Source organism: Lissotriton helveticus, chromosome 12, assembly GCF_964261635.1.
Source record: "Lissotriton helveticus chromosome 12, aLisHel1.1, whole genome shotgun sequence".
Taxonomy (NCBI): domain Eukaryota; kingdom Metazoa; phylum Chordata; class Amphibia; order Caudata; family Salamandridae; genus Lissotriton; species Lissotriton helveticus.
The window spans coordinates 177,230,012-177,252,568 of record NC_136073.1 but is presented as its reverse complement, the minus strand read 5'-3'; the positions used below and the strand labels follow the sequence as shown (position 1 = coordinate 177,252,568).

Sequence of the window (22,557 nt, the reverse complement as noted above, 5' to 3'; positions counted from 1 at the left end):
GCTTCTATATTAGTGAAAGCCCGAGACAGTTGTGGAGTTAGTCCGTAGGCGGCATCTAGCCGTTAGCAGCAAAGCTATTACTTATTCCAGGGAAGACAGGCGCCATTCCAACGGCGGAGAAGAATCGAGAAACAGATACTCTCTTAGCAGAACAGCCAGGGAAAAGAGAGTAGCCGATGAGAGGAAGGTTCCAGTGACTTGGAGAAGGGTGAAGGGAACAGCGCATAGCGGTGCAGCCGTGTACCCGTGATTGCGGAGGTGTGACTTCAAGACGAGCCAAGGCACAGACGAGAAGGGAACCTAGATGACTGCTGAGTGCAGACTTCATATTAATAAGGTGATGTCGACCCTTTCTTATTAGAGTGTACAACCTAATCTTTCATTTCTCTTTGCAGGTTATGTGTTGTAATGTGGTGTTATATGATTGTTTATTGTAATGAGAAATAAAGTACCCCAGTTCTTAGTGAACCGACATGTGCTGCGTGTTCTTGTATGAGAGGGTAACCTATTCTTCTAGTCAGATGCTGCTATGTGAACAGATGCTAACCCTGATCAGGTAAGTGGTAACTGAATAAGGGAGAGAGGAGCCCCTTGAATTAGAGAATAAGTTGTACATTATCCAAATTGGCAACCGTTGTGTGATCGGTAATACTGTAGTTCTATACCCCTGATGAATAGTGAGACTGATCCCTTTATGTAATGGTAATCATAGGATAAACTGCCACTGGGTAGAGAGGTCTGGGTTCGTATGGGACCGCGAGGCCGCCGATTCTGATACTGCCGTCTGGGTAGAGAGGTCTGGGTTCGTATGGGACCGCGAGGCCGCCGATTCTGATACTGCCGTCTGGGTAGAGAGGTCTGGGTTCGTATGGGACCGCGAGGCCGCTGATTCTGATACTGCCGTCTGGGTAGAGAGGTCTGGGTTCGTATGGTACCGCGAGGCCGCCGATTCTGATACTGCCGTCTGGGTAGAGAGGTCTGGGTTCGTATGGGACCGCGAGGCCGCCGATTCTGATACTGCCGTCTGGGTAGAGAGGTCTGGGTTCGTATGGGACCGCGAGGCCGCCGATTCTGATACTGCCGTCTGGGTAGAGAGGTCTGGGTTCGTATGGGACCGCGAGGCCGCCGATTCTGATACTGCCGTCTGGGTAGAGAGGTCTGGGTTCGTATGGGACCGCGAGGCCGCCGATTCTGATACTGCCATCTGGGTAGAGAGGTCTGGGTTCGTATGGGACCGCGAGGCCGCCGATTCTGATACTGCCGTCTGGGTACAGAGGTCTGAGTTCGTATGGGACCGCGAGGCCGCCGATTCTGATACTGCCGTCTGGGTAGAGAGGTCTGGGTTCGTATGGGACCGCGAGGCCGCCGATTCTGATACTGCCATCTGGCTAGAGAGGTCTGGGTTCGTATGGGACCGCGAGGCCGCCGATTCTGATACTGCCGTCTGGGTAGAGAGGTCTGGGTTCGTATGGGACCGCGAGGCCGCCGATTCTGATACTGCCGTCTGGGTAGAGAGGTCTGGGTTCGTATGGGACCGCGAGGCCGCCGATTGGTGATATTATAGGAGGTACATGGTATGCATCTTAGGAATTCCCTGTCCTTAGGTGGTAGATGTATGTTGTTACCTGTTGTAAATAGGTCCTAGGGAGGGGGAGATGGTAACGTTCTGGCTGAGTTAGTAATGCTCTGATGAGCGGGCCTATCTAATCTGAGAAACCAGGCAGAACACCCTCTCATTAGCCTTTTCCAAATGATGGTCAGGCAAAAAGCTGACATTTGCCTTTTTAACCATTATAACAAAAGAGATCAACAACCCTGCTCATAAATTTGTAAAAACTGATTTATAACATAGATTTAAAAAGAGTTTGCTGATATTTTTGCTGAGTGGAACCTTAAAACGTCCGGCTCTGTCATGTTAAATATCTAACTCATTTACTTTGTAGAGGGAGCTTAAAATTCCCAAGGTCTAGAGCTTGAGGCTGCACAACTGACTCAAGAGAGCACCAAATGCCTAATTTCTGCCAATGATTACAGGTGGTTGACACCAGCACTCAAATTTGTGCACAATACTAAAAAGCTAGTGGGCCTGGAACCCACTCATTGTCTACCATTGGTCGATTTCATTGTCACACCCATTTGTGTGCTTCTAATTTAGTGGCTTGCCTTCTTTTTTTATGTGTTCGTCCCTCTCTTGAAGTGTGGTCTCTTTACCATCTTTATTTGATGTGCTTTCTTGTATCTTTCCACACCTAAAATGTATGGAGCCGTATTTCTTTTACTTTAAGCACTCCATAAGAGTGCATGTGTTTTCAGGCTCTAGGGCCAGATGTACAACACCCAAAATAGCGCCTCGCAAATTGCGAGTATTTTGCGACTCGCTATTTTGGATGTACAACAGTGTGTAACACACTGTTAGCGATTCCCAATGGGGTTACACATTGAAAGGCTCATGGATATTAATGAGTCTCTCGCAATTTGCGACCCCATTGGGAATGGCAGGCCCTCCCAGGTATGGTGGCCTGCTGGGCTCAGCAGACCACCATGTCTGGGACTCCGTTTAAATAAAGCAGTTTTTTTTTAAGTAGCTCATTTTCCTTAAAGGAAAATGGGCTGCATTAAAAAAAAAAAGTAATGTTTTAAAAAATATTTTCCCCTGCATTTGCAAAGCAGAAAGGGTCTCCTGGGGACCCCTTCCCATTTGCGACCCCATTACAACCCTCTTGAAGAGGGTGGTAATTTGCAAGTGTTTTGCGAGGAAGGGAACGCCCCTTACTAAATAGCGACTCAGAATTCCAAAATAGTGAGTCACAAATAAATTGTGAATCCCGATTGTGGTATGGTACATACCCCTATTGGTTTTGGCACCCACAATCGGGTTTGTAAACCCGTTTGCGCATGACAAAAACAATTGTACATCTGGCCCTAGCCTTTATGTGCTACTTCCGTCTCTCAAATCCCTGCACCCAATTCACAGGGCTTTGTGTTGCTCCTGCCACCCTCTACTTCCTTGTGTGCTGGCTTCATCTGCCAGAGACTTCTAGCCACAGATTTATAACCACAGAAGTATCCCCAGGCATTAGACTGGTTCTGTAATATTTCTTTGTGAGCAGTACCGCTATGCATCAGTAGGTGGTGTAATTTGGCTCCATATGGCGCCATCCACAGCATAAGTGACGTGCATGATGCCTACATAGGTGCCATCGCAGTGTGCTGACATCCATTTGACATCTTGTCTTTTCAATCCAGCTGGCTCAAATCTAGAGAAGAGTTACCCCCAGTCACTTTTTAACTGACCCTTGTTAGACCTTTTTTTCACAGATTTTTGAGATGCCGGCATGTCCACAAGGATGTCAGGTTTTCAGCCCTCTGGCACTTGTCATTGGCAGATGTCAGTGTTGGACCCATTCCTCATATGTCTCTGGTGCCTCGAGGCGACCACAACACCAAAACCTGCATTGATTGCAGTGCCATGCACCCCAAGGCTGTGAGGGCGTGGTACCTCAAGCTCCTTGCTGATCAATGTGCAGTGCCTCAACGGTCAGGAGGATGGTCCCGGGATCGGTCACAAAGCCTTTCCAAGCACTCATCATCGCAGTCGAAGTTGTCTGGTTGGTCAGGTAATTCCCATAAAAAGAACAAAAAGTTGACAAGGTCTTCGACATCGTCCAATCCGTTGAAGTCACACAACTAGTTGAGGGAACGTCGGCATTCGAGACCTGGCCCTGCGGTTGTGCCAGGGCTGTCTCTGCACCTCCCTGAGTTTCCTGGAGCTGAAGCCGGAGTGACCCCCACCCAGCTCCATGAGTTTTATGAGGCCATGCACTTCATATTTGGGTGGCCTGTTGTCACTGGTGCACCTTCAGGCCTCTGTGTTTGAGATGGGCCCCCACTGGTCTTCCGCCGGTGGGTTCGCTCCCGGCACCAGACAGGCCTCTTGGATCCATGGATGTTTTGGAATACAATGGCTGAGCCACCTCAACCTTCCCCGAGGCCTTCCCCGTGGCTGGCTCTATTGCTGACATTCCCGCCGCTAACCAGTGGAGCAGTCCCCACACCCATCCCCGACACAAAGCTGAATGGGTAGCCACGTTCTTGGCCCAGTCCACCACCCCACTGGTAGCTGCAGCCTCCAAACCTCTTTAGTTTACCCAATGACCGTTATGGGCATCCAGTGGGAGTTCTCCAAATTGTCCAAAGGGTTGACTCCCTCTCCTTTGTGGCTGACATTCCCCCATGCCACCTCCATGCAGCAGGCTGGCAGAGGACCACATCTCCTTACTCCATCAGGAAGTAGCTGCTCTCTTGGCCAATAAAGTCATAGAGGGGGTGTTGCCTTCAGAAGTAGGTTGGGATTGTTCTCAATTTCTTCCTGAAAAAGGAGAAATTCAAAATGCTCACGCTTGTTTAAGTCGTGTCTTCCCTAGACCCAGAAGAATGGATGACATCATTGGACTTGAAGGACACATACTTCTACATTCCCGTACTTCCTGCCCACAGATGTTACCTGTGGTTAACGGTAGGCCATAAGCATTTTCAGTTCACAGTGCTTCTCTTTGGCTTACCAGCATCGCTTGGGTATTCACCAATGAGATGGTGGTGGTTGCAGTACATCTGTGGAGATCAGGGGTGCCAATCTTGCCCTGTCTTGACCACTGACTGTTGAAAGCAGACCCACCCCAGGCAGTCGTCTCCCACCTCCAGACTATGGCAAACCTCCTGTGCTTGCTGGGGTTCACAATCAATGTGGTACAGTCACACCTGATCCCTTCTTTGATGATCCCTTTCATCGGAGCTGTTCTGAACACACTGCAGTTTTGGACTTATCCCCCCAAGCGTCGAGTCCAGGATATTCAAACTATTGCACAAATGTTTCAGCCTCTATCCTAGATTTTGGTTTGACTGACTCTGATGCTGCTGGGCCTCAAAGCCGCCTGCTTTCTTCATCCTGCTTGTAATGCATGTCTGCTTGCATATGCGGGCTCTGCAGTGGGACGTGAAGTTCCAGTTGACACAGCATTAGTGGAACTTCTCTGACATGGTCCGGATCTCAGAGGGAACTGCAAAATACCTTCAGTGGTGGCTGACGGACCACGTTTGTGTCAGTGGTCGACCCGTTACCCTTCCCCAACCAAAGCTGACTGTAGTGACAGATGTTTCACTCCTGTGCTGAGGCAGCCATCTGGGAGAGGTGGAGATAAGATGACCATGGTCTTTGGCGAAGTCCAGGTACCATATCAACCTGTTGGATCTTCGAGAAATCCAACTGACATTGAGAGACTTTATATCTCCATCAAGGGAAGGCTAGTGCAGGTGTTCACAGACAACACCACTGCCATGTAGTACTTGAACAAGCAGGGATGAGTGGGGTTGTGGACCCTATGTCAGGAAGTCCTATGTTTCTGGACATGGCTGGAACTTCATGGGTCTTTCCATGGTGATTCAACACCAGAGCACAGAAACTTAGCTATGATGCCTAGCGACTAATTAGTGGTGTCTCCAACCTGAAGTGGTTCAAGGTCTCCTTCTGCACTGAGGAGAGGCTTTGTTGATATGTTTGCCACTGCAAGGAGTGCGCAATGTCACCAGTTCTACCCGTGGGGGTTTCCAAGACTGCTCTCACTCGGAGATGCTCTTTGTCTCAAGGGGAGCTCCGGCCTCCTGTACGCCTTTTCACCAAAGCCACTCCTGTCCAGAGTTCTCAGGCAGATCAGGAATGACCAGGCCCAAGGCATCCATGTGGCTCCAGACCGGGCTTGAAGAGTCTTTTATCCTGAGCTGTTTAGTATGGCCGTCGGTCCTCCGATCAGGCTGGCCCTTAGGGAGGATCTTCTGTCATAGCAGCAGGGGAGGGTTCTCCACTTGAACCTGTCAACTCTCTGCCTTCCTGTGTGCAGATTAAGTGGCAAAAGTTGATAGCCTTTGACCTTTCACTTCAAGTCTGTAATGTTATCTTGGGAGCTTGGTGTCCCTCTACACACAGTATACACTGGCCGTTAGCGCAAATTTGTTCCATGGTGTACAGATAAACAGGTTGACCCTTATCTGCAGCCCTTTCTCAAGTTTTTTTTAATACTTACCCTGGCACAGCAGGGCTCAGCATTGTGCACGTTAAAAGGTTATTTCTCTGCTATCTCTGCTTTTCTGTGGCTACCACACTAGCCTTACCTTTTTAAGTCCCCTATTGACTATATAGGTTCCTAAAAGGTCCACAGCATATGCTCCATCAAGCTCCCTTCATTATGCCTCAATGGGACCTCTATTTGGTTTGACTTTTCTTATATGTGCTCTCTTTGAGCCACTTCATAACTGCCCTCTCAGGCTCCTTACCATCAAGATGGCCTTTCTGGTGTCAATTGCATCTGCTTGGTGGCTTGGTTAACTGCAGTCATTGTCATCTCTGCCTCCATATATTTCTTTTCACTCAGACAAACTGGTACTTTGGACTCGAGCATCCTTCTTGCTGAAGTTAGTTATCCAGTTCTATGTAGACCAGTCCATCACCATGTCTACATGTTATGCTCTGCCTCTTAAGAAGAGGAGAGACTTCATTAACCGGACTCAACATGAGCATTGTTTTTCTACCTTGACAGCACATGACATTTCCGTGTGGACGATCATCTCTTCATGGGGTATGTTGGACTCATGAAAGAAAAGGCAGTGGACAAACAAACCATCTCCCAATTGCATTAAGATCTGCTACGCACTGGCCAAGAAGCAACCCCTAGAGGGCTTGCGTCCTTCCACCAGAGCAAAGGCTGCGACCACTGTGTTATCATGTGGAGTTTCAATCCAGGACTTCTGTCTGGCTGGACCATCGGCTTTGCTGCACAAAGTTCCAAAGCACTACTTCCTGGACAGTCAGGTCCGTTGGGATGGGCACTTAGCTCGTTCAGTCCTGCAGGACTTTCTAGTAAGAATCAAGTTTGCAGACCCCCCCGCTGTGGAGGAAATGCTTGGCTATCTCTTCTAAGGAAAGGAATCTGTGGCTAGAAGTCTCTATCAGATGAACTTCGGTAACGCCTTATCTGGTAGAAACTCTAATCTAGCTGCAGATTTCTTACCGACCAACATATCTCCCCCTGCGAACAGATTTTCAGGTAGGGCTGCTCCCTTTTCAGGGCCCGAGTGTCACATGCCAGTGGTCAGTGATCTTTGTGGCTCCACACTTCTGCCATGGAAATGTTAGAAAAGAAACTAATGTCAGTGCGCTGGGGTGACATCTATATAGGCAACATGCACGTCACTTCCAGTGCTGCAGGGGAACAATGCCCGGCAGAAGCAAACTGCCACCTACTGGGCCACATGGTTATGCTCACGAGAAAATCTCTGGATGCAGTCTGATTCCTGGGGGTAATCCTAAGGTAAGGAATCTGCGGCTAGATAGAGTCTCTACCAGATAAGGAGTTTACGAAGGTAGGTAACTTGTTCTTTTGTTCCATAACCACAGCCAAACTCCACACACTCTTCATTGCTCCCACCTTCCCCAGTCTTGTCCATTGCGTTGTTCTCCTTGCATTTTAAAAAAGTTGCTTTAGTTGTTATCAACCCCTCCCCTTTCATGCGTTGCGTAGCCCCACTTCCCTTTCACTTGTTTCTTTGTTGCTGTACCACCCCTCACAGTCACTAAAAAAGTATGATATTGTTTCATGGCCCGACAGCTGCAATTTGTCGCTGGCCGCTCCATTTTGTTTTTTGAAAGTGCTTTTGCTGAAGTTTAATTATTTTATTTTTGTTTTTTTAACCCATTGACTGTGGCCCGAATTCCGCTGCGGTGCAGGCGAAATAATGAGTGGGTGGGGTTGGGACGGCCACTGGCCGTCCGCGCAAACACCCACTGTGACGTTGGACAGCCGGGGGCCATCGACGCATGGAACGGGTTAATGGTCCTCGTAGCATGCATTTAAAAAAAGCATGAAAGAAAATGGCTTACACATCAATCAGTAGGCATGCACGTGTAAGCATAGGTCTTCGTGCATGCTCACAATTGCTGAGTAATATTGTCCCTAGTAGATCCATGAAAGGTTTGCAGGACACATCCATTACCAACTGTTTTTTTATTATTATTATTTTGCTGAAGCTGTGAGACCTATTGTCTTTTGCTAATGCTTGTTCGTCATAACCTTGTGACAGAAAAGGGAGAATGAATTAGAAAGACAACAATTCGAAAACTTTGAATGCAAAAAACAGATGTAAAGAAGAACCTGCATGAATAAGAAAAGGAAACAAGAAGTGTGGGGTGGTGGCATGAGGACGATGCAAGACTAAGCAGCTTTGATATTTGGCAACCCTAGCATTCAGTAGCAGACCCCTGTGGATAATTCTGGGTCCCTGCATCATTTGTTCACTACAAATTACCAGGAACGTCTTCTGATGCAGGGTGGAGTGGCTCCATCCATTTAATTTTACAAGCATGTGGATGATAATTGCAAAAAGCAATTGCCATCCACATTTCTTTTAGAATGCAGTGGCTTGGCCTACCTGATGTGATGCGTGATAACATGGACAGACAAACATCTTAAAATTCATACTCACCTACTTTGCCAGTAGTGCCTTATGAACTGCACCATGATGCGATCTCATTCAGATGTTTTAAAATCTACTCGAGTTACATTCATCTACATCAGCAAGGACCTGCTATGCTGTCAGGAATTTTTCATGAGGCACATACACTAATGCGCATGTGCCAGTTATATGGTTTTGTGTGGTGAATTCATTTTAAACAGCCGATTGGATGATATGGTCCTCAGGGGTCGCACCCTTCTGAAGCAAAGCAAAGTCATATTTGAAGCTGTATTGGGCATGTAGAATACTAGCCCTGTACTTCCTGGGGCTGCTTGTTTATTATTTCTAAAGTTGCCTTGCTACACTGCCCTTTTCCAATTCATCACAGTATGGTGTGTGTTCAACATACATAACTGACCCCACCCAACCCTGTGATGAGTTGGGAAATGAAGGAGTTGCAGGATGCTGCCCGTTCAACAGGGTATGCCAGTCCGCGAGAGACCTGATGTCACAGAGTCATGAGACATCCTGTCACATGCTGTAAACAAATACGTGGTGTATGCTTTTGTTGTGTGTCATGTATCTGTTTAGAATATTTCAGTTAGAGTGCTTTCGGCTGTGGAATCGAACTGGTGTGCAGAACTTCAGTCTGTGACACCATCCTTCACTAACTGCTGAAGGACTGTCCCTGCCCAGGACTGGGACGGAGCAGAAGACTTGACTTATAAGTTCGGTGAGTAAAGGCAGTCTGGTCTCTTTACCTCACCTCTCCTCTCTTTCTCCCCTTCAATATTTTGTTCTCGTTTGAAATCTTCCACCAGTTCCCCACTCACTATCTCTTCTCTTCAGATCTATTTTAATTTTTATCTCTGCTCTCTTATGCTCTGCTCTGTTTTCCTCTCTTGCTCTCTCCCTTTTTCCCTCAAAGGGGACGATTATGATCTTGTTAGGAAGGGCTCCTGATGGGACTTGTTAATATCGAATCTGTTTCGGAACCCTTGTATCCGACTAAGTCAGTCAACCTTCCGGAGAACGAGTATCATGCAAAGAAACCGTCCGGGCTGTTCCAAATGCGATTCGTGCAGCCTGAGTCATTCGGTGCTGATTCGTACAGCCCGATGGAGATGGTCTCTGAATGAGCGAGTACGATGACCGATTCAGACAGCCATTCTGAATCGGTTTGCCTGAGAGGAAACGACTTTGGGGGCCCGTTGCGGCCCCCCTTCACTTAGGGGCATCTGAATGTGGCCCATGGGGGTATCCAAGGGACCCCTCTTCCCAAGCATGCACAATGTGGCAGGCAGCATGGGGTGGTGGCCACAGGGTGCACGCATTTCCCCAACCACCCCTTTTTTCAATGCTAGCCTGTGTTCGCATGAGGTACACAGGCTCCCATTGAAGTCAATGGGAATCCAAACAAACTGTTAAGCATACACATCGGAATCGGTCGCTAGGACTCCACCAAATACGATTAGTTAGGAAAGCATTCCTAACCCTATTAATTAGGAATGCATTCCTAACAATATTGTAATCGGCCCCTACGTCGTAAATCCGTGCAGATGAGCAGCCAGAGATTCATGATTGGTGTAAGCAGTACCGCTTCAGAATGGCTAGTACCTTTTTTAAAAGAAGGATCATTCCACATGTTCTAACCTCCCTGTTAATCTGAAAGGGTCCCTTTGAAATGTGGGGTTCCTCAGGGCTAAGCACTCAGCCCCACTCTTTTTAGTATCAATATTAGAACTCTGGCCTCCATTGTTAAATAATTTGGAGTTTCAATTGTGTCTTATGCTGACAACACACAGCTTGTCATCTCCCTCTCCTCAAGTGAGGATTCTGAGCTCCAGCTAGGCCCTTGCCTTGTTAAAGTGGCATACTGAATGGCAAGTTGCTCTTTGAAATTAAACAGGGACAAAACAGAACTGTTGGTACTCTGGAACAGTACTCCCCAGTAGCATCGCTGGGTTGGCCAGATAGTCTAGGAGCTGTTCCCATCCACCCTCCCCTATAAAAAGCCTGGGGATGTGGTAGGACAGCTCTCTTTTGATGGAAGCCCAAGCAAAAAAACTGACCAGTTCCTGTTTTCTCATGTTGAGGGCATTGAGGAAAAGTATGGCTTTACTGCCAATAAAATGCAGAAGAGTGGTAGTCCAGTCCTTGATCTCCTCACGCCCGGACTACAGAAAGTCCCAATATCTGGGTTACCCCAAATCAGTTAAAAAAAGACTCAAGGTGCTGCAAAACTCCACTACCAGAACCATCTATACAACACCTAAAGGTTCCTCTTCTAAGAAAGCCTTGACTTCCTTACAGTGGCTACCTGTGCAGCAGAGAATTAAATTCAAGGCACCGTGTCTTACTCACAGGGCAATACATGGGAAGGGCCTTCATATGGTTGGAGCCTTATTGACCCACTATGTTCCAAGCAGAACTGAGTTGGATGAGGTCAGATTCAGAAAACATCCAAAATCTTGGCTATATCCCCAGTAATATTTAAGTTTAATTTTAGTCTCATAGGACTACGCTCTGACTCTCACAGCACTGGGAAGCTGTAGGGTAGCTATGCGCTTTATAAATCAAGATAAGATAAGATAAGACAACACTGGCTTTCAAAAACCAAACACTAGTGATGTCTTTCACTAACTGAGGAGATGACTTGAGAAGGAGACAGGGGAAAGGAGAGGGTAACAGAATGATGGAGTGAATGGTGCAAAGAGGCATGAAATAAGTAAAGGGTGGAGATCAACTGACATTTAGCAGGAGAAAAGGGTGAATAAAAAGGGGGAGAAAGAAATATAAACGGGTGGGGTTAAAGAAGGGTGACTAGGAAGGTAAAAGGGAGGAAGATAAAGAATGATGGGCAAAAGGACGAGAGAGAAAGAAGATAGAATGAAAGAGAGGTGACAGATGGACATGGAGGAAGATGCTTTGGGAGAGAAAGACAGGTGGAGCCGCGGATGGATAGAAAGAGACGAAGTGGCAAAAGAACATATGGCTGATGGGGTTAAAAAGTAAAACAAAAAGACCCCAGCAAAATAAATTGTAAAGAGCTAATACACAAGCTTTTTATATCAGAAAATAGTGGTGTGGATGTATTTAGGAAAGTTCACATTTTCTGTGCCACATATTCTAATCCCACTTTTGGGGGTGTGAAGGGGTGATGTTACAGCCAGAGGTGCTGCACCATTTTGCAGCTGGAGTACTAGGTTTCAATTTCGGCATTGGCTCAACATCCAGTCATTCTGGGCAAAACGATACCGGGCGGTCAGCCCATCGGCTACTCGGGAGACAACATGATGAGCATGAGGTGATCCGTGTGCTGTATTTGATTATGACCGCTAGGCTGCCGGTCAAAACATCAGCTGAGCCAACCACAGCGGCATTTCTTGGCTAGTTAGAAGGGCCACAGCAGATGCCGCTGTGGTGCAGCGCCATCTGCACGTCCGTGCACTGTGTGCCATGCATCATATCATTCACGGCACATGGTGCTCGGAGGTGAGTAGGGGGCACTACATGCGGCCCATGACACATAACCCTCTTTGGGGTCCCCCATAATAAACAACCTTTTCATGGCGGGATTCCTGCCATGAAAAGACTGTCAGATATGAATATTGTAATCCCGCCGGCGGTGCCTACTTCGGCACCACCCCCATGCTAGGACGTTACTCCAACCGCTGCCCTGTCAAGATCTCTGATCCTGTAGGAGGTGGCGGTCTTGTGTCCAACAGCTGTGGGTCCGAACTCCAGCTCCGTAATGCATCAGTCGGTCTGTAGGAATGTCAGCAATTGGACCGCCACCTATGGCCTGTCAGTGATCCAACCTCCCAGCATCCTAGTCAGGCCCTTAATCTCTGCCTGCCTTTAAAAAAAAGAATTTGACATCCTGCAATTTAACCTACATAGTTTGCAGATCAGAAACCAGGGCTTTTTGGGGGAGTTCAGGCTATATAAACCTAAAAAGAAACTGGCTTACTATCTAATCTGTGCATTTGGGGCACTCATAAGCATACCTACACACAAGGTTGCAAATGGTACCCCGGCAAGAAAATCAAGCAAGGTGTTAAGAGACACTATGCAGTTATATGTCTAGCAATGGCATGGACATTAAGAAAAAAATCCAGCATTTAATCGAATTTCAAAAACTCTGTTATCATCTTCGAGTTTGCAGGAGATGAGCAAGTGAGACAGAAATGTCTACCCTCATACGTGACATGTTGCGCTATACAAATAGACTGATTGATTGATTGAAATGAGTCTATTTTTCTTTTTTGAAAAACTGTTGGAATCATGCCATGGCAACGCACAGATGCTGTAACATCATACAGTGTTATTTAGGGAAAGCTCAATATGTGCTGTGTCAAGGAAACCTGCAATCAATGTTGTTAACTTCAGCAGCTCCATATACTGCAGAACCTTCCAGCAGGTTTTCGAGGTAGGACTTCTGGCAAATTAGTCCATAAATCAAATCCAATCTCTTGATGAACATTCAAGTAATTCTTCTTATTAAGGAACAGATGTGACATTAGGGCCAGAGCTGCAGACTTTGGAACTGGAGAACCATGATCAGACGTGATTCAAAGTCCTGTGATCCAGGGCACATCACTTAATCTCCACATGCCATAAAAATGTATGTGAAGTTGTGAATGTAACTGGTGGTTTAGGCATACGATCCTTCTAAACCTCTTGCATTTTTTTAACAATACTAATTTGAAGTCAGCAAGCCGGTATACAAAATCTGGTATACAAACGAAAGCTGTATTTAGTATATTCAGGCATCTACAAATCATACAAATGTTACCAGACCTGCAGGACTAGTGACTTGAATAATCACCTTGACCTAACTGTAATGCTCTTGGCCCATAAAATGGTCACAAATTGTATGATCCTATGCAAATATTTTATTTCACTGAGCTGCATTTTTCATCATTATCACACTTGAGAGCACCTTCAAATGTGTGAGTTCTGTACGTCTGAGGATCGAAATCCCCTTTAGTTTGATTTAATAGACTGAACTTTTTCTCCATGTATAATCCGAATAAAGCACATATAGTAACACGTGACACTGGAATTGCCTCTTAGCTCACAACAGCATTGTCGTCAGGGCGAGGGCAGGAATGTTAATCAGCTCACGTTTAAAAACTCTCACTTTTAATAAATATATTACTAAAGCATGATGTTGTAGTGCACTGTCAAGTCAAGTCAAGTCAAAACCACTTTATTCGATTAATTAAAATCATAAAAGTATACTAGACATTTATAAAACTTATTTAAAACATGTTTAAAAAATCAATTAATACAATTTCAGTCATAATGACAATTAAAACCCGTTATAAAAAAATAATTACACAATTTCATTTCCATTCGAGCCCAACAATCCATGATTCAGATCCATTATTTAAATACATGGTACAGAAATAGTTGGCTTTCTTGGTTAAAGGGCCAATCTTGATCTCCTGATTCTTACAGAAGCAGCCAGAAAACTGGCGATACAGTACATAATTACAGGGGCTTCCACCATTTGCAAAAATAACAATGCGGGCTTATACTGCGTAAATCTCATCTCTTTCAGTATTGGTTTTACAAATCGATTCCGGGGTTCAAAATACAAGGGGAAAAAGAACAAAAAGTGCGCAGTGTCCTGGGCGGACTGGTCATCACATTTACATGGAGTTGAATCCTCAGGCCTACACCAACCTTTCTCATCCCAAAGAATCATATGGATTTGATTGAAACGGAACTTTGTCAGTAACCATCTATGGAAAAAATGTGTCACCACTGACAAATAAGGAGCCAATTCAAGGGATGTGGTTACCATTTCATGTGCCCTCACAGAGGGTTTACCTAGCTCATCCGCTTCCCACTCGGCAACACAGAGCCTAGTGAAGTTAGTCTTCACCCACACTAGATCTGCTTTACACAGGGATTCTGGTCTAGCAAAAATCTCAGGGCGTCCTACCTTCACAGCCAAAGACTCTACATAGGACAACCACTGAATATCCCTCATGTGATCTAGTTTTAGACAATCTTTTATGATCTTATGGTTAAGACTAAGGTTTGGATTTAACCAGAGCTTAATCCATAACAGGATCGGAGCTAGTTTTATCATGTCTGTGATGTATCCCAGACCTAGCTCAAGGTGTAGGGAGTAAGTTGCTGTTGACTGAGGTAGGCCCAGCAATGACCGCAGGAATTTGTTTTCCTCCGTTTGGATGCGGTCAGGTTTTACAAACCCCCAAATTGCAGCCCCATATCTTGCAATAGAGACTGTCTTGGCTTTGTAAATAGCCAAGATCGCCTCTGTGGGTTTCCCCCCTAATCTTTTAGCGAACCCCAAAACTGCGGTGGCAGAACTTCTCACTGCATTCGCTTTGGATGTTAGCTGTGGTATCCAAGTACCCCTATGATCGAATACTACACCCAAATAGGTGAAAACCTTTACACTAGAGATAACCTCGCTGCCACAAAAAAAGGTTTTGTCTTTACTTTTAGAGCCCCCTACTAACATTGTGTGGGATTTGCCACTATTAATCACCAGATCTAGACTGGACATAAAAGTCATTTACAGGCCGCACATTTTCAACTGAAATGACCATACAATTTCCATCTGATTTGCAGTTTTGCTGATAAAACTATATAGCGTACAAATGATCATTTCTGGAAACTGAATTTCTTCAAATATTTATCATTTGCACATCACCAAGTGAAGTGTTCTGATTTGTTTTAATCCTATCATAATTTTTGCTTCCATCACACTTCTAAAGTACATAAAAATGTATTGTCCTAATTGCTGTTATATTTGAAATAGTTGCACTGTTCATTTACAATCTTCTTAAATGTTGTGTGTAACAAAACAAACTGAAATCCTACAGCCTTTTATTTCACAAGGATTGTCAGAGAGTTTACTATACAATATCCTTTAACTTTGCATTCACAGAAGGAACAGTAAACACGAATCTCTCTGATAAAATATACAGAGATTTGTCAAAAAAAGACATAAGCTTACATCTGACCTCTGTCTTTGAATGTACAGCAAATTTGACAGGATAATAGCAAGATTTAAAGCCATCTTTATTGCTCATTCACTTTCTGAATGAACAGAAGATCTGTTCTTTGCCAGCCGGAGCTCACTTATCAGAACAGGCCAGTAGGCCCCAAAATTTCCTTGCCCTGATAAAATTGGACTTGCCATACCGAGTGGGCGAGTAGATTTTTCGAGACATGATATTAATTTTTAAAACTTAGAAGATGAGGGTCTTGTGTGTTTTACATTGTCCTAAGCTGTTCTGCTTGGTACCCTGTCCCCCTCGGAGGTCAGATTTGCTGCAAAAAACAGAAATGCTATGATATATTTTGAGTATTCCTTTATAAATGCCTATAAGAACTGTGGCGTTATCACAGAAACAGTGTTGAAAATTGCACTAATATATTCCACTTTTTACTTATTTTTCTTGGGAGTGGGAAACTCCCCACCACTTCCCTCCATCTCCCAAGCCCCAGGCAAAGTTTGTTCCAGACACCTAGAGAATTCTTTGGCTGATTACTTAATCAGGCTTAACTACACAGCTGACAAAATATTTGATTTCCATGTACAAACAGAATTGTAAATCTTAAAAGAAACGAATAGTGCACCCAAATAAAATTGTAACGTCATGGTCTCTACCTATATTTTTTGAAGTGGGAGGAAATGTACTGAGTTGGAGGCATATGCTGAGCCCCTTCGAAATGCAATTGGAATCCTCAGTTTTCAAAAGTCTTTCAAGTATTTTATTTAATATTCAATCAGATTAGTGTAAGCAATTCCCTCTTAAGCGCAAGTCTTATTAATAACTATGGTTATTTTTTTTCCACACATTTTCTTTTTTTCATCCGACCAACCTACAATTTAGTAGTGCCCATTGTTTGCATTCATTGCAATATCTATTGTACATATTGTGCCCATGCATGGGTACAGGGCATTTCTATCAACAAAAAAAAACCAACAGCACCAATTTTCTCAGTTTCAACAAATAGCAGGTATAATATTTACGATGCAGCCATACTTTAGGACATAAGGGGAACATCATTTTTTATTGAATACACTATTTTAGATTCCCTCTAGTTCTTAACAGTTGACAACCCCAACCAGTCTTTGTGGCATCACACCATGTTTGTTATGTATTTATTTTTTCACAAAGATTTTCATTGTATGTAATATAATCATGGGAGGAACGTTGCCCCATTGCTTTCTCGCAGTGACATAAAATGGTAAAACAGCCATTTTTATGTTTCTGCTTCACGCACTGTGAGAAAGCAGAAGGGTTTGGTTGGGGGGGGTCCGCTCTAGGACAGGGGAGGAGTGGCTTGCCCACTGCTGAGGGCGCTAACTGTTTGGTCAGCCCTCTGCCTTTTCGCCATGTAGTTTGCATGCAGCCGACATGGAGAAAATGGCCTCCCCATAGGCGCCTGGCTGGTCGACATCACGACCAATCATAACGCTGCCATTGCAGCATTGTGATTGGCTTAGGGGAGGGGAGGGAGGCAGCCTGCTTCCTGTTCCTGCCAGAGGCAGGAGAGCAGGAGAGCAGGAAAACGCGGGACCCGGCCGGCCAGTGGACAGGTACGTTTTAAAAATGTATTAACCTCTCTCTCTCAGCGAGACCCTCCTGTGTGACCCCTGCTCCCACACACCCCGGCTTGCAATTAATGCCGGCCGCGTCTGAATATAATGTGTGCATACTAACCATTATTAAGCATGCTAGTTACTGCTCAATACAGCAAAAATAGTTTGGCTGAAGGTGTTAACTAAGAAGGCGGGAATGCACGCAATAAGGGGCATTTGCAACAAGAACTTAAACATCTATTTCTCTTGTATATATGTACCTGATGCCGCTAGCTGCCTCCCGCATCGCGTCACGCCTGCTGGCCTCTTTCTGGGTCGCAACAGCCCCTAGGATAGACACCCAGCCATTCCCTGTGCTGCAGAGCAGCACATGGATTCACCTGATCAGACTGAAAAGATGCCCTGCTCAGACCAGGGAGTCTGTGGGGTTTCTCCAGCCGGGCTGCTGAATGCAACCGCGCTGGAGACACCTAAAGGCGCATGTGTGTTTTGGTCAGCGTGAGATGGATGGCCAAACACACATGAGCACTAATGGAGTGCACAGGCACTCCTCCACCTACCCCTGCCTCGCCCCTCCATGCACTCGCTGGCAAACGAAAGTTTTCCTTTGCTCACTCTGTGCCAGGTAGTAGGGCACCGCCCCTCCGCCATTGCGGAGGAGCCACCACTGAGAAAAAGAGGTGAATGCACTTGGAGAGAGACGTAGGCAGTTGCAAGAGGAGTCTACCTTTAGTTAATCTCTATCATTTGTACGTCATCCACTGGCAGAATTGTCCTCTACAAAAGCAAAGTCCAGCCTAATGAATGAGGATATATGGCAGTATAGTAGTCAGCTCGTTATTCCAAGGCTTGGTGATAAAGGGCAGTTCTGTCTTGCAAACTCTTCTGTTCTTGCCCAATACCTGGCTGCTTCAGGCATTAGCCGACTAGGTCTTGTGGATCATGATGTTGTTGAATTGAGCAATCTGCACAGCCAGGTTTTGCATTCAGAGAACAAGCAAGGCACATCTAAATCTGTGTCTGAGGCATCAGCACTAAAATGTTTGAATTAATCTGCAGAATACGTTCCTTACCATATGACTTTAAATACTAGACATTAAAGCTAGTTGAGCTGTATGTCAATATTGCTGAATGTTTAGATTATGTTCCTATCACTTAACTCATCAATGATGCATGCATTACATGGACAAGGCACTAGTCTCTGCCAGTGCCCTTAGGTTGGAAGCACAGCTCACAGTGTAATGGGGGGTCCTTGCTACCGATGCCTTTGTCCAAAACCCCCTCCAGCTGTGACATATTGACTAATTGTGCAGATGGTGTAGTGCTTGGCGTCTTCCCTGGAATTGTGGGCCTGATGCAGGCTCTGGAAATATTACAGATGCTTTCGGGAATGGGCTCCTCCTTTAGCCATGTTTTGATGATGTTTGACGCTATAGATGAGCATTTTTGTAATATCAAGATGGTCATAAAAACTGGCTGTGATATCTATGATGGTACTCCATCTGTGCAAGGTCTACAAGATGGCTCATAAGCATCTGATAGGTGCAGGTCTTTGCGTTTGCTGTCTCTGCAAGAAAGACTATCACCACCGGAATCTAAAGAAGGTAATGGATGACAAGGTCACTCGTTTTCTTTTGCACGTGCGGCCACAAACTGAGGTGGACATCTGCCACCTCCCTCATTCAGTCACATTCCCTTAAGTTAGTTGGAAGAAAAAATAGATTACATACACCTTCTAAGACAGGAAATGAAACAAGAGAAACAGTTGGTCAATAGAGAAGTACCTTTTCCAATGTATGGTATTTGCAAATTGGGGAATGACCCGCAGAAAGGAAACAACCTTTACAACAGTAGTGTAACCATGTATGGCCTTTACAACAAAAGTGTCTTTACAACAAATGTCTTTACTATGACTTTGTTTTCTATGAATATGCCTTTACCAATGAAAAAGTAAGTATTCACTAGGCAAGAAAGAGAGGTGAGAGGTGATGTTTTACTCTTATCGACTTGGGGAGTGAACACTAAAAAGATATTGGGAATTGTGGCAGCGATCTGCAACACCACAAATAGAAGTGCCATGAAATGCAGATACTTACATCCGTGGGTGCAGTGCGGATGTATGACATTACAACGCATGCTTTTACATCGCATGCTTTTACAAGGCGAGTTTTACAACGCATACCATTACAACTCATAGTGCTTTGGGGCGCTGGATAGTGAATAGTTTAATTTACTATACCAACTCCAGTCCCCGTGGATAGTAGGGAAGGTGTTGGACTGTAAATTAAACCTATTCCCTATCCTAGAGTGCCCCCCCACCGCAATGCGTTGTAATAGTTGCGTCGTAAAGGCACTGCGTGGTACAAGTTGCATTGTAAAGGTTGTATACCGGTGCATTCTGAGCATCGAAGGACCTCGAGCCTACGGAGTCACGTGGATCTGGCAACAGCTGGGGTCAAATGGGATTTGGTTTTCCTACCTATCAATAAGGCTCATTGGGAGCCGAAACACGTCTGGTGCCGCCGCCGCCCCCTTTATGTTAATAAAGTGCTTGTGTCCTCAAGTAGAGTTTCAGCATCCTGTTTTCTGTATAATAACAGGACTCTCCATGCTTGCGTAGCTGAAACCACCCTGCAGGGTCTAGGGCTCAGCCAAGTCGGAGAAATTGATTGTTTGCTGTGTGTGCAGCCGGGTTGTGAGCCTGATCTGCTGGCCTCCACTCAGATAAAGAAAGGGACTTTCCTGAGTTAAAGGTATCCCTGTGGCAGCGAGAAAGGGAGGTTAGAGGTGATGTTTTCCTCTTATCATCTTGAGGCGCGAGCACTAAAAAGACACTGGGAATTGTGGCAGCGATCTGCAACGCCACAAATAGTAGTGCTGTCAAATGCAGATACTACATCTGTGGCTGCAGTGCTGAATGTATTGGAAGAACTTTAACAGCACGCACTGCAGTACATTTTGGACATTCATATTGCAACATGGTGCATTCTGGGCAACGAAGGACCGCGAGACTACGGATGTTTTGAGGAACTGGTGTTTTGAGGGTTAGGAGTGGGTATGGGTTTTGGGTGGCGAGGGTATTTTTAGGGTTTAGGCGGGTATGAGTTTTGGGTTGCAAGGGTGTTATTAGGGTTTAGGGTGGGTATGTGTTATGGAGTTGTGGGTTAATTAGGCAGGAAATGGTAGCCCCTCCCCCCCACGCCTAGAAACGGGGGTCCTTAGTGGCAGCTCTGGCGGGAGTCGACTTCCGGTTGAAAGGTGGCGGCGAAAAAGGGGAGTCGTCAATAGTGCAGGAATGTGGAGGGGCGGTAACTAGGTGCAGGCAGCCCTCCCAGAATGCAAGGAGATAAAGGACCTAGAGCTCAGGAGAAAGCCCTCTTTGTCTCCTCATAGCGTTGTCCGGAGGACAGGAACTGGAAAGAATTGCGGAGGGCGGCGTCCGATCGATCGGGCATTCAGTTGAGGGGCCATTCTGCGTAGTGATTTTAGGGTAAGTATATGTGTGTGTGCGCAAGTGTGCAGGCAATTTTTTATGGATTGGCGCACTTTGTTTGAAGCCTATGAGGCGTGGTGTGCGGGTTGAATGAAGTGATCTGTGGAGGGGGGGCCACTCTCGGGGGAATGGAGAGAGCGGTAGCGCTATGCAGGGTAGCGGCAGCCTGCACAAAAAATGAGCTGATGGGGTGCGGTGAGGCTAACGGTTCACACTGCACTGGGAATGCCTAGTAAGGTGAGGGTGGGGCCAGGGAGCACGATCAGGGAAACAAAGACTCAGCGAGGTAACGGGCATTGGTGCACCGATTTGAGCCATAATTTGCCTGCGCAGGGAATAGTGAGCTGCAGACGGGAAGGTACAGGTTATGCAGGGGAAGGATTCAAGACGTATAAGCAAGAATGGTCAACGGGCGGAAAGCGCATGGCTGCGTGATGTAACGGCCTGGTGCACAACGTTGTGCGGCAATAAAAGAGATTTATTTAGACAGTTACAACGGCGAAACTCAGGACTATGCTGTGGAAGGGGGATGTGGTAGACATGTGCACAATGAGGGCATGCGTTAAAAGAAGAATTTAGTTAGACAAATAATATGGGGCTAGGGATAGGGAAGTGCACAAATGTATTATAGAGGTTCTTCGATTCTCGCTAATTACCTCAGGTGGAAGGGAGTATTTGAGCTCAGAATTATGGCGCAGAGACGGCAGAGGGGTTAGGCTCGGCGTCAAAAGGGTGATAGGCACGCACAGTGGGGAGTGTGGGTGCAGGGAGGCGGCCATGGTGTACCCAAAGGGGTTATGCGTAATGGGGTGGACAGGGGGAGCGAGCCAAGCGCTTCAGGCAAGGCCCGTCAAGAGGGCAAAGGGGAAGAATGCAACAGGCGCCTGTTCATTTTCTTTTACTTTATTTAGAGGGCGAAGATGCCACCAAAGCGGGCGCGGGGAGCCAAGGAGGCTCCAGCTACATTGGAAGAACTGCATTGACTGTCGACGTTGTGGGAGGTCGTGAAGAAAGGCGGCATTGGCTAGGCCAGGGGTCTCCAACCTTTTCTGTAGTGAGAGCTACTTTGGATCGGTGAAAAATGTTGTGAGCTACTAACTAAAGGCCAAGCAACTCGTGCAAGAGTCCCCCACGCCCTGTGTCCTTTACTTTAAGATTATTTTGGAGGTTCACCGGGAAAAACAATAAAAAAAATGCTTCCCACATAGGATCACAAACCAAATAAAACACTTCCAACCACCTGCCCTACACATGCCATACCTTGCTGACTATTGTAAGTCAATGCTTCAGTGCCACATATTGGGTAATGTTGGCAAGCACTATAAAAATACTGCAACAGAATGCCCCTCCTTCTTTATTATCAAATCAACAAATGGAGAAAAGTTATTTTACAAATGAATGCATAGGATTTCCTTTCATGTCTGGGCATTTGCAGCCTATTAAAACAATAACAAATGGCTGGTATTTGGAATGGTGGTAATCCTAGTTTCATTATGTGCATTATTTTATTTTTAAACGACAATGCATGCTCATGCCCATATTCTCATGAAATGAGTGCTTCCCCAGCATCTCTGTTTTTAAAGCAAAATATACAAGTTGTCCCAGGGCACAAATCTGAACCACAAACTTTCTTTTATGACTATTAATCATGGAAAGAAAGTTGCAGGCCCTGGTTCGCAAACTTGCAGCTAGCTCAGATAGATGCAATTTATTTATTAAAAATAAAACCGTCTAAAATGCTGCTTTATTCTTTTTACAGTGAGGAATGGTGTATTCTGGGCATTGTCTTTAGTTTGTACTTCATAATAGCCAAGCAACTGTCCAGTAAACAAACCGTATTGATTATCACAACTATAGGAATCACCACATGGTAATGCAGAAGTATACACCATTTATTAAATGGGAAAACATTTATTTTGGGGAAGCATTTCATTTTAAAATGAAGAAGAGTAGGGGATATAAA

The 22,557-nt window shown here is 45.6% G+C and overlaps 1 protein-coding gene and 1 pseudogene across 2 annotated transcripts in view; both read left to right on the top strand.

The window, feature by feature from the left end:
• The window catches only part of LOC144797999 (adenylyltransferase and sulfurtransferase MOCS3 pseudogene), a 33,583-nt pseudogene extending 14,528 nt beyond the window's left edge, over window positions 1–19,055 (top strand).
• A 1,411-nt stretch (window positions 19,056–20,466) lies between these two features.
• The window catches only part of LOC144798472 (short-chain dehydrogenase/reductase family 42E member 1-like), a 29,635-nt gene continuing 27,544 nt past the window's right edge, over window positions 20,467–22,557 (top strand). Inside the window, exons 1-2 of one of the 2 annotated variants that reach the window (XR_013603545.1) lie at window positions 20,467–20,591; window positions 21,506–22,015. The gene's annotated coding sequence lies outside the window, so the exon portion shown is untranslated. Of the gene's footprint in view, window positions 20,592–21,505; window positions 22,016–22,557 lie in introns of those variants that run through there. The other variant, XM_078669370.1, reaches the window with a different exon arrangement.